This window comes from Triticum urartu, unplaced genomic scaffold (assembly GCF_003073215.2).
Source record: "Triticum urartu cultivar G1812 unplaced genomic scaffold, Tu2.1 TuUngrouped_contig_5807, whole genome shotgun sequence".
Lineage (NCBI taxonomy): Eukaryota > Viridiplantae > Streptophyta > Magnoliopsida > Poales > Poaceae > Triticum > Triticum urartu.
The window spans coordinates 1-10,730 of record NW_024116512.1 but is presented as its reverse complement, the minus strand read 5'-3'; the positions used below and the strand labels follow the sequence as shown (position 1 = coordinate 10,730).

The 10,730-nt window shown below is 41.8% G+C and overlaps 1 pseudogene; it reads left to right on the top strand.

Moving 5' to 3' along the window:
• The first annotated feature begins 247 nt into the window (after positions 1-247).
• On the top strand, positions 248-3,077 carry LOC125529741 (annotated as a pseudogene).
• The last annotated feature ends 7,653 nt before the right edge of the window (positions 3,078-10,730 follow it).

The window sequence follows — 10,730 nt, the reverse complement described above, 5'->3', positions numbered from 1 at the left end:
TTTCGCGCGCCGTCGCTCTCTTCCGGTTGCACGTGTTGACTTGTCTTCCCTGTCACACGTGAGATGGGGTGTTACAGTATACGTGGATTGCGCTAGGCCCTTTCCATCAGTTCGAACTTTTGGTTGCGTTGGCTAGTGCATGAAACTTGATGGTCTCATGATCGCAAAGCCGCCGGTGCATCCAAACTGATTTTCAGTGAGCTGTAAATGAACGTCATTTCCTCACAAAGAATAAACATTATTACAGGCATTATCCATGTTATGCTGTTGGTCTGAGAATCCCAATTCAGATGCATTCAAGCACCACTTGGCTAGAGTTGCTGATTTCCTATGGCTCGGCGAAGATGGGATGAAAGTGCGGGTAAATTTTAATGACTCTTGTTTCTGTAATATACAGGGCGAATATATCCTTCCAATTTAAAATGCATCTCAGTCAAATTGAAATTTGTGCACAAACTAACTGATGTTACACAACTTCATTGTTCATTCAAAAGGTGTGTGCAGGTCAATCATGGGATGTCGCTTTCGCCGTACAAGCGATATTAGCGGGTGATGTTGCAGAGGAATTTGGAAGCACTCTCAAGAAAGCACACCATTTCATAAAAGCATCCCAGGTATTAATTTTCCAGAATTGAATCTTGTTACTTATATTTATCTTGACTTAATCCCTAACCCTACTAACTTAATTTTGTTAAGATTGTGGACAATCCTTCAGGTGACTTCGCCAGAAAGTACCGTCACATTTCTAAAGGAGGATGGGCCTTCCAGGTTGCGGATCAGGGCTGGCAAGTTTCAGATTGCACAGCAGAAGCTCTTAAGGTGCGATATCAAATTAACTAAAGATGCAAAATAAGGTGGACAGAACTAAAATGGAAACATGCCTTTCATTTTGCTACTACAAAGTATTGCATTTCATTTTGTTTCAGCCTTTCAGGCTTTTGTAATTCCTCTGTTTCAGGCTCTGTTACTGCTCTCAAAGTTTCCGTCAGATATCGTGGGTGATCAGATGGAAACATGCCGCTTCCATGATGCAGTGAACATATTATTATCTTTACAGGTGTGGAAACACATGTTGTACTTCAGATTCTATATTTTGGTCTGTGCATAGACAGGGGCATGTCCGTAAAGTTGGGTAAATGTTAGTTTTCAGTTTGATGCTAGTGAATAATTCAGCACTAAGGCCATATGACTGGTAACGAAAGGCAGATTCAGTACAAGCAATGTCTACTCTTATGTGCAAGTTCTGTCAGGTTGTGTAAAAATGATTTGACACTAGTAGGTTGTCTGCAGAATCCTAATGGTGGCTATGGAACTTGGGAGCTAGCTCGTACACATCCTTGGATGGAGGCAAGTGTCTTGTAAAACACCTGCACTTCATGCTATTATTATTTGGAGTTTAGGAAACTCAATTTAACATTGGGTAATGAGACTTTTAATATTTTTTTCCCTTTTTCAGAATTTAAACATGACAGAGATATATGCAGACATCATGGTGGAGCATCAGTAAGAAATCTACAACTTTTCTTAGCAATAGCTCTTGCATGTGACTCAATATTAATACGCATACATATCACAGGTACGTCGAGTGTACCTCGTCGGTCATCCAAGCATTGGCCCTGTTTCGGCAAAAATACCCCGTGCATCGGGAAGATGAAATAGAACAGTGCATCAGGAGAGCGACAGAATTCATCGAGAAGTCACAGAATGAGGACGGTTCATGGTCAGTCTACTATCAAAAGAAATCTAGTGTTTATAAGTATTAACAAGGAGAAGGTGTGTTCTTGACACATTGCTACCTTTCATTAGCTAACTAAACAAGAAAATGGTCACATATTGAACTTTTGGCAAAATGCTGCAACTTCTCTTGATGGAGAAATTAGCAATCGATGGTCATTAAGTTATTTTGCAGGTTTGGATCATGGGGTGTTTGCTTCACATATGGCACATGGTTTGCTATAGAGGGCCTATCAGCAGTTGGACAGTGTTAACAATAACAGCACCTACATTCGGAAGGCTTGCCAGTTTCTATTATCGAAGCAGCTAAGGAATGGTGGATGGGGTGAGAGTCATCTTTCATCCACAACCAAGGTAAACGCCATCGAATGACTTCTTATGTTGATGAACAGAAAGTGCTCACATCTTTGAGAAAATCAAGGATCCTGACAAAGAAAATATTCTTTATTCTTTCTTCTTCCTTTTTTTTTTCTTGTTTTACGGGGTTATTCTTTCTTCATTTCTTTCTTCAATATACCTTGAAACAAGATACTGGCAAAAACACATGCACTTCCTATGGTAACTGATCACACATGTCATCTCAAATTCTAAACAGGCTTACACGAACCTAGATGGGGAGAAATCACACATAGTCAACACCGCATGGGCGATGTTGGCGCTAATGAAAGCTGGACAGGTGTTCACTTCTCTTTCTCTCTCCAAATGTCAAATTCCAAAGAACTACCATGGAGTTAATGCACCTTTAGCTCCAGAATAATCGAACCAATCTATAGTATAGCTTCTGATCTTGGAAAAAAAATTATAGGATAACTTCAAGGTTCAGGTTCTAATTAATTCCATTGAATTATGAAGTATTGAATTAATTCTAGCTTTTCTTCGAAGTTCAGGCCGAAAGAGATGCATCTCCTTTGCACAAAGCAGCAGGACTTATCATGAACATGCAACTCGGCAATGGTGATTTCCCTCAGGAGGTAACTAACTGCTACAATGTACCATGTGTTATACACTTATACTACAATTTGATCCAAAATCCTATATTCTTATCTTATAATGCTATAATTAAATGCTATAATTTGTATGTTATTATGCAGGAAATGATTGGAAGTTTCTTGAAGAATGGCCCCTTATGTTATATGGCTTATCGCAATATATTCCCCATATGGGCCCTTGGAGAGTATCATAGATTGGTACTTTGCTCCGACTAAATTAGTTACTTCGGGTTTGGAGAAACTGAATTATGCTCCTCTGCTGGCAATGCTACCCTATGAACCCGGCAGGCTGAAAGTGATTTCTTGAAAGAAAGAGAAGATTTGTATGTCTTGAAGGAAGAAACAAGAAGATAGTCGAGTAATTATAGGTGGTGTGCATATATGAACATGGTACAGAATATTATCTGTTGTAATCGATTCATTAATTTGTTGTAAATTGTACATGATTCCCCAATTTTTTTTGTACAATCATTGTTATGCAGATGTATTAGTACTATTAAATAATTAATTATTGATACAGTAGCTTGTTGTGTACTTTATGCAATTAATTATTAGTGCACAATGGTACAGATAGTTGTGTACTGTACTGCATAGTACTGTGAATTAATTATTATTAGTACTGGTATTCCATATATTTTTAGTATTAGTTAACCTATTGCAGTAGCTTGTTGATTTATTATTATTATTATTATTATTATTATTATGGAAAACTCTTAAAAACAACCGGATGATCTTTTCTCTCTAAAGCCATTTCCGAGCTCACAAGTCGAAAGACGAGGGTGTCGTCGACCTTAAGGCTATGCCTTTCCGCAAAGTTTTTCCACCCGCCGCTAAGTCCATCCCTAGCGACAAGGTAGTTTGCATTGTAACTCCGTCCTTCTTCACCTTCTAGGGTCATCAGAGTGTCTTTCTCCGGAAGATGCTCTTTGCAAAATTTATGCGGGATACCCTAGGGGAGGAACAACGAGAAATTCAAATATGGAGTTACCAAAAAAAGGAAGCTAACGAACCTCCAAAAAATAAACTTACAAGCCAGAAAACCCTATCGACATGTGAGGGTTGCATAAGCTTGATGAAGCTTGCTCCTCTTCCTGCCAATTTCTTCATTACCTCCGAAGCTCTTTCGAAAGCAGAGCCACGTATGTCATGGGAGCTATAATTCATTTGAAGATTCAGGTGCGCGAGTCAAACACGCTCGAGATCTTTTATTTTAAAGCACTCTACTCAGATGAAATACCTTGCATATTTCTGGCGGTGGCCATCAGCGTCAGGTGCCTGTCAAACCAAAACATGTGCTTAGTTTGACATACATATTAATCTGGTTGGAAACATTTGTTCTGTTTTATATATGAACCTGTAATTCTTTCAAGCTTTGAATGAAGAAAATGTCTGAATTCAAGAAATTTTAAATGATCCATGTAGGACCTTACCGTCGGATAATAACCATCATCTTTGTTTCTCTCGCTCTCGCTCTCACCATTACTAATGTTAATGTTGTCGTTGTTAAGAAACTCTGGTTTACGCCACATCTTGCTCTTAGCCGACTTGGCGCGTGCTGGCCTCCGTCGAGATCTTCTGTTCGAAGATTCGGTTGTGAGTCAAACACACCCGAGGTCTTTTATTTTTATGACACTCCACTCATAAAAAAATCAACGAGATGGAAGTACCTTGCACATTTCTTTGGGTGGCCATAAATGTCGGATGCCTGTCAAATCAAAACATGTTCTTAGTTTGACATACATATTAACCTGTACTTACGAACATTTGTTTTCTTATCATTTCACGAAATGAGTCTGATATATAATGACCTTACCATCGGATCATAATCACCATCTTTGTTTCCCTCAATCACGCTCCCACTACTGCTAATGTCGAGGTTGTCATCGTAAACAAACTCCGGTTTACGCCACATATTACTCTTGACAGACTTGGCGTGTACCAGCCTACCTGTCTTCCTCTGTAACACAAGTACACAAATTACTTCATAAAAATTAATCTGCTTACAAACAACTGTTATCAAGATTTGAATGACAAAAGGCTTAAATCAAGCAATTTAAAATGGTCCATATATGACCATACCGCAGGATTATAATCAGCATCTTTGTTTCCCTCGCTATCGCTCTCACTACTGCTACTAATGTTGATGTTGTCGCCGTAAACAAATTCCGGGTTACACCACGTCTTGCTCTTAGCAGACTTGGCGCGTGTCGGCCTCCCTCTCTTCCCCTGTAACACAAGTACACAATCTACTTCCTAAACAGACATGATATACGGACATGTGTTTCTTTCAAGCGTTGAATACAAAAATGCCTCGATGAACCAAATTTCGATATCCCGTTCTTACCATTGGCGCAAAATTATCACCCTTGTCACTCTTGGAATCTGCCAGCCGTGTTCTCTTCACCTATCAAGATAACCAGTGAAAGTAGAACATCAAACTCAAGATCTATTTTTGTATGCGGCTGAAGGTAAAAGATGACCACCCGCAGAAAAGAAGAAGGTAAAAGATTTGATAATCCAAGCTGAAGTATTGTGAGTTCAGAAATACGACTGGAAGCTCTGTTTACTGGTCTAATTTTCCCCAATATCACAAGAGAAAACACAAGAATGTATTTCGGGAGTGTATCAACTTACTTTCTTCTTTTTAGGTTTATGTGCACACACTTTAACCCGCCCGCCGGGACGCTTTGGCTGCTCATCATCCGGCCTCACGACCTGTCACAAATGAGGTTTAGATTGATCAAGAAGTCATGCGCTTATACATACATATATGTTACAAAATCATGACTATTTAATCTGAAGAAAACACTTACTCTGAGAGGGACAAAGTCGACCTCGCTCTCTGGATCACCGCATTTGTCAGCCGCCATGGGCTGTTGGCCAGCAATAGTGGTGAGCGCAAGCTCCTCCTCCGATCATAAAAAAAAATTGTCATCATTTGGTCACAAAAAATCGGGCCTCGCAGCCTCACGTCCTCACGATGAGGTTAATTAGACCAGTCAAGAAGTCACGCACTTATTCGTTACAAAATCATGAATCTAGTTTTTTTTTGCTGGGAAAATCAAGATTCTATCTAATCTGAAGTACAGCAGGCGAACACTTACACTGAGAGGTACATAGTGGACCTCGCTCTCTGGATCATCGCATTCGTCAACCCCCATATTCTGCTGGTCAGCGATAATAGCGAGCGCGAGCCCCTTGTCCTGCGAACGTAAAAACTCTTTTTGTTACCATTTCTTGGCAAGAATTTAAATTCAGAATAAAGATCCAAAACATTTTTTTTGCAGATAATAAAGATCCAAAACATTGATGAGAGGAGAAGCGTCCGGCCAGATGAATAATTAACCATAAGTAAATAAAGGACAGGAAGGAGATAAGACAAAGGCATGGATGAATGATACATACATGTTCATGTTCATGCGTGGAATTCCATGCATCGAAGACTATCATCGCCATGGCTATGCCTGTGTTTGGTGTTGGTGCTGCACAACGGAAGGAGGAAGAGAAAGACGGTGCTACTTAGCGGAACGGAGCCAGCAATTGACCGTTGTGCGGCCGGCTAGAGTGATTGACGGGAATTTAGTTAGTTTACAAAAATCCAAAGCGTTCAAAAGCTCTCAAAACGAGCTGGAAATCAGAGGATTTGTTGCCATCCCATGCATGCGGCGGATATATATAGTATGTTTTCCAAAAAATAATCGAGGATCCTTCCGTACTTGTTGGCTGGTTCATTACCGTTTGTGTCAGCAACTCAGCATCATATCAGACGTACCGTTGATTGATTCTCTTTTCTTTTTGTTGCGAAAAATACAGTCGATTGATTCTACATACAAGGGCATCTCCAACGTGGATTACTAAAACGCCTGCAAATACTCTCATGAGACTCTGCCGACACTTTTCAAGCATCCAACACAGATCCAAATACAGAGCCGGACTATTGAGGGAGGGGCGATGATGGTGGCGCACCTTCGGCTTGCTCCAATGCTTGTAGTCATCGGTAGGTGGTCCACGGACATAGTTGTAATTTTTATTACCTCTGTTGTTTTTTGTACTACCATGATTGAAGATGAATAGATTGAAATTTTCTCGTAAAAAAAATCAAGCCGGACAAGTCCGTATGTTCCAAATCGCACAAGCCGGCCCTAAATCAAGGGAGCTTTAGGGAGGCGTCCGCCATGTCAGACTTCGACAACCCGGACTACCAAAAATCCTTTTCCAACCGTCCGGCTCTAGAACCCTCCATGCATTCACACCAGGTGACTGGAATGGCCCCTACCTGCATTCACGGCGGTGCGGCAACCGAAAAGTCTACTTTGATTTTAAAGCCGGCCAGCCTCCTCCATGCAAATCCTATCCACGCACTCCTTCTCTTCTCCTACGCATCCACCGGCCACCGCACACCACCATATTGCCGGCCGCCGCCATGGTCAAGGAGACGAAAACCAATAAGAACCAGGCGTGGTGGCTACCAAGACACATGATCCGGGGTGGGGCGAGCTCTAGATCTATTTAGAGTCATCACCCACGATCGTTGGGAATATCGTCATCCACGGGCCCATCCACTGTGAAGGTGGGGTTGATCTCCTTGGGCGCTGAGGAGCAGAAACCAACCTTGCTCATCGTGGCGGCGGCGGCGGACGACAAATTCACCACTTAGATGGAGGAGGTGCTACGGTCATCATTGATTGACCAGGGTCCTACACCACCATCCACTCCACGCAACTGTGTGACGTGCAAATCGAACACCACTTAAAAGAGGTGCCGCCGCCCCCTCCGCGCAATCGGAGCATCCAAACTAGGTGCGGCGTGAAGAAGGAGTTGGCATCCCCGTCGTGTCGCTAGCCAGGCAGACAATGTCGCCAGTCAAGAAGCCAGTGGCGCCCGATCCTTACTGCCGTCAAGAAGAAGGATTCGTCCTCCCCATCAACACCAAAGCCGCTCTCTGAAGAGTGGCTCGGTGGAACCAAGTGACTTTCAGCCCGTCGTTCCGAGGTGTTACAATATATATGGATTGCACTAGCCCTTTCCATCAGTTCGGACTTTTGCTTGCGTTGGCTAGTGCATGAAGCTTAACATGGTATTAGAGTCCAAGGTCTTGAGTTCAAGTCCTGGCTTTCGCAAAATTGCTAGTAGCCCCCCTTTGTGTCCACGTAGGGGCCTCTTGAGTCATACGTGAGTTTCGCGCGTCGTCGCTCTCTTCCGGTTGCACGTGTTGACTTGTCTTCCCCGTCACATGTGAGATGGGGTGTTACAGTATATGTGGAATGCGCTAGCCCTTTCCATCAGTTCAGACTTTTGGTTGCGTTGGCTAGTGCATGAAACTTAACACGAGGGACTACAAATTGACCAATACATGACAACGCATGTGGTAGACTTTGGCATTGCAAGGCTGTTGCTACACGATGACAACTGCATGATATCTGCAAGCATGCTTAGAACAGTTGGCTACAAGGCACCAGGTACCTGCTTAGATAAACACTTTTAATTAAAGTTATTTAATCATGTTCTTGTTAAGCCACAAATTTACTAGGGTTCGTCGGTCCTCCTTAATTTTTTTTGTTAACTCCTTGAGCAAAAGTATGGGACTCTTGGAAAGGCATCACGGAAGAGTGACGTCTTCGGCTATGGCATCATGCTCCTTGAAGTCTTCACTAAAAGGAGACACATATATGAGATTTTTACTGGATATCTAACCCTTGGGCTGTGAGTTATTGAGGAATTCCCTACAAAGCTTATCCGTGTTGTGCATGATCAACTATTGCAAGGATCTTTCTCAAGCTATAGTTTTGAAAGCTTTCTTACACCGATATTTGAGCTGGGTTTGCTCTGCTTCAGTGACTCTCCAGACCAGAGGATGACTATGAGCAATGTGTCATAGCTCTGAATAACATCAAAGCGGATTACACCAAATGGTGGACTCCAGTGATTGATCACCTTGCCTCTATGTATGGGCAATTGGGCATGTTTGTTCTTCTTCAACACTAACAATAACACCATACCTAAGCTGCAAAAAAACTACTCACCTTTTCTACACTTCGAAGTCTTTGACGGGTGAAACGTAGAGTTAATTTATCTGCAGCTTCCATTTTGCCAGATATATAATTTCTGCTGAGAAGGTTTGTACCTCAACACCGAGCAGAGCTTCTTTATTTTTATTTTAAAGGAAAGCTGGCATGGTACACCTTTCATGAACGACACGTTCTCTTGAGTGTTGGCTTTTTTACGGAAGTGCACATAAGCTGCACCCCAATCATGTTCAGGTAGAAGATTGACTCGGTTTATGAGTGAAACCAGGATAAAAACCATACAACACGCACATCTAGCCAAGCTAGATCTTCATCACGCCTCTTTCAACGCGGCAAAAACATTCATCACGCATGTTTCAGCACAGCAACCCAACACACACCAACCGAGGGCAGGTATGGCCAACCGGCATAGCAAAGCTCCACATGGACGGCCACATCAGGACAATACAACCATCAACCGGCCGAGCCTAAAGTCGTAAGGCGACAGGGAAGACACATTCATAAGAAGGAAGGGCACATACATAAGAAACCACGCCGCCCCATAGCACAAAACGCAGAACGGTAGTTGCTTGCGCAAATGGCGTCTCTCTCTTTCTCTCTCTCTTACTTACAGCCATGGCTTTATATTAAGTCAAAATATTACACGGTATGCATAGTTGATCCAGGGGATTATATAACCATAAAATGTGGGGAAACAAGAGTACAATGGCTAATCCGTGTGACTCACAGTTTTCTTTTGGTGTTCATCTTGTAGCTGCTTCAATTTTTACCATGCGTTACTATCCATTCTAGTAGTGATCTTATCATCCATTCGTACCAACCCATATTTCCACAGATGGCCCGATGGCCTCTTGGGCTAAGACATCCCTAAATAACAACTAGCAGCAAAAAGATGTTGTACATCTCCCTTCTAATCCACATTTTCACACATGGGCCTATGGACTCTTTGCCCTGGTAGTAATTAGCAAGAAATCAATGACATCCAATTATAGTACATAATAAGTTTTCAAATTAAGAGTAGTAATTTGCCTCGCTGCATTTGGGGCAATCAATTAAGAATAATACCAAAGTAGTGTAGAATTAGTGGCCGCTATGAATTTTGAATCTTGGCAGAAATGAATTCGTTATGCATCTATATAAGAGAGACCAAACAATGATCCCAAAATACATGAACGAGATTTTATTAGAGGGCAAGCGAATTAAGCAAGAGGTGCCAAGCCTCTTCATCTTCTTCTTCCCTATATCTCCTCTCGATCATGTCACTTCTCAGTAAGGATAGCACGGTTATGTTCCTAGTGAAGGAAATATGCCCTAGAGGCAATAATAAAGTTACTATTTATTTCCTTATTTCATGATAAATGTTTATTATTCATGCTAGAATTGTATTAATCGGAAACATAATACATGTGTGAATACATAGACAAACCAAACGTCACTAGTATGCCTCTACTTGACTAGCTCATTAATCAAAGAAGGTTATGTTTCCTAACCATAGACAAAGAGTTGTTATTTGATTAACGGGATCACATCATTAGAAGAATGATGTGATTGACTTGACCCATTCCATTAGCTTAGCACTCGATCGTTTAGTATGTTGCTATTGCTTTCTTCATGACTTATACACGTTCCTATGACTATGAGATTATGCAACTCCCGTTTGCCGGAGGAACACTTTGTGTGCTACCAAACGTCACAACGTAACTGGGTGATTATAAAGGAGCTCTAAAGGTGTCTCCAAAGGTACATGTTGGGTTGGCATATTTCGAGATTAGGATTTGTCACTCCGATTGTCGGAGAGGTATCTCTGGGCCCTCTCGGTAATGCACATCACATAAGCCTTGCAAGCATTGCAACTAATGAGTTAGTTGCGAGATGATGTATTACGGAACGAGTAAAGAGACTTGCCGGTAACGAGATTGAACTAGGTATTGAGATACCGACGATCGAATCTCGGGCAAGTAACATACCGATGACAAAGGAA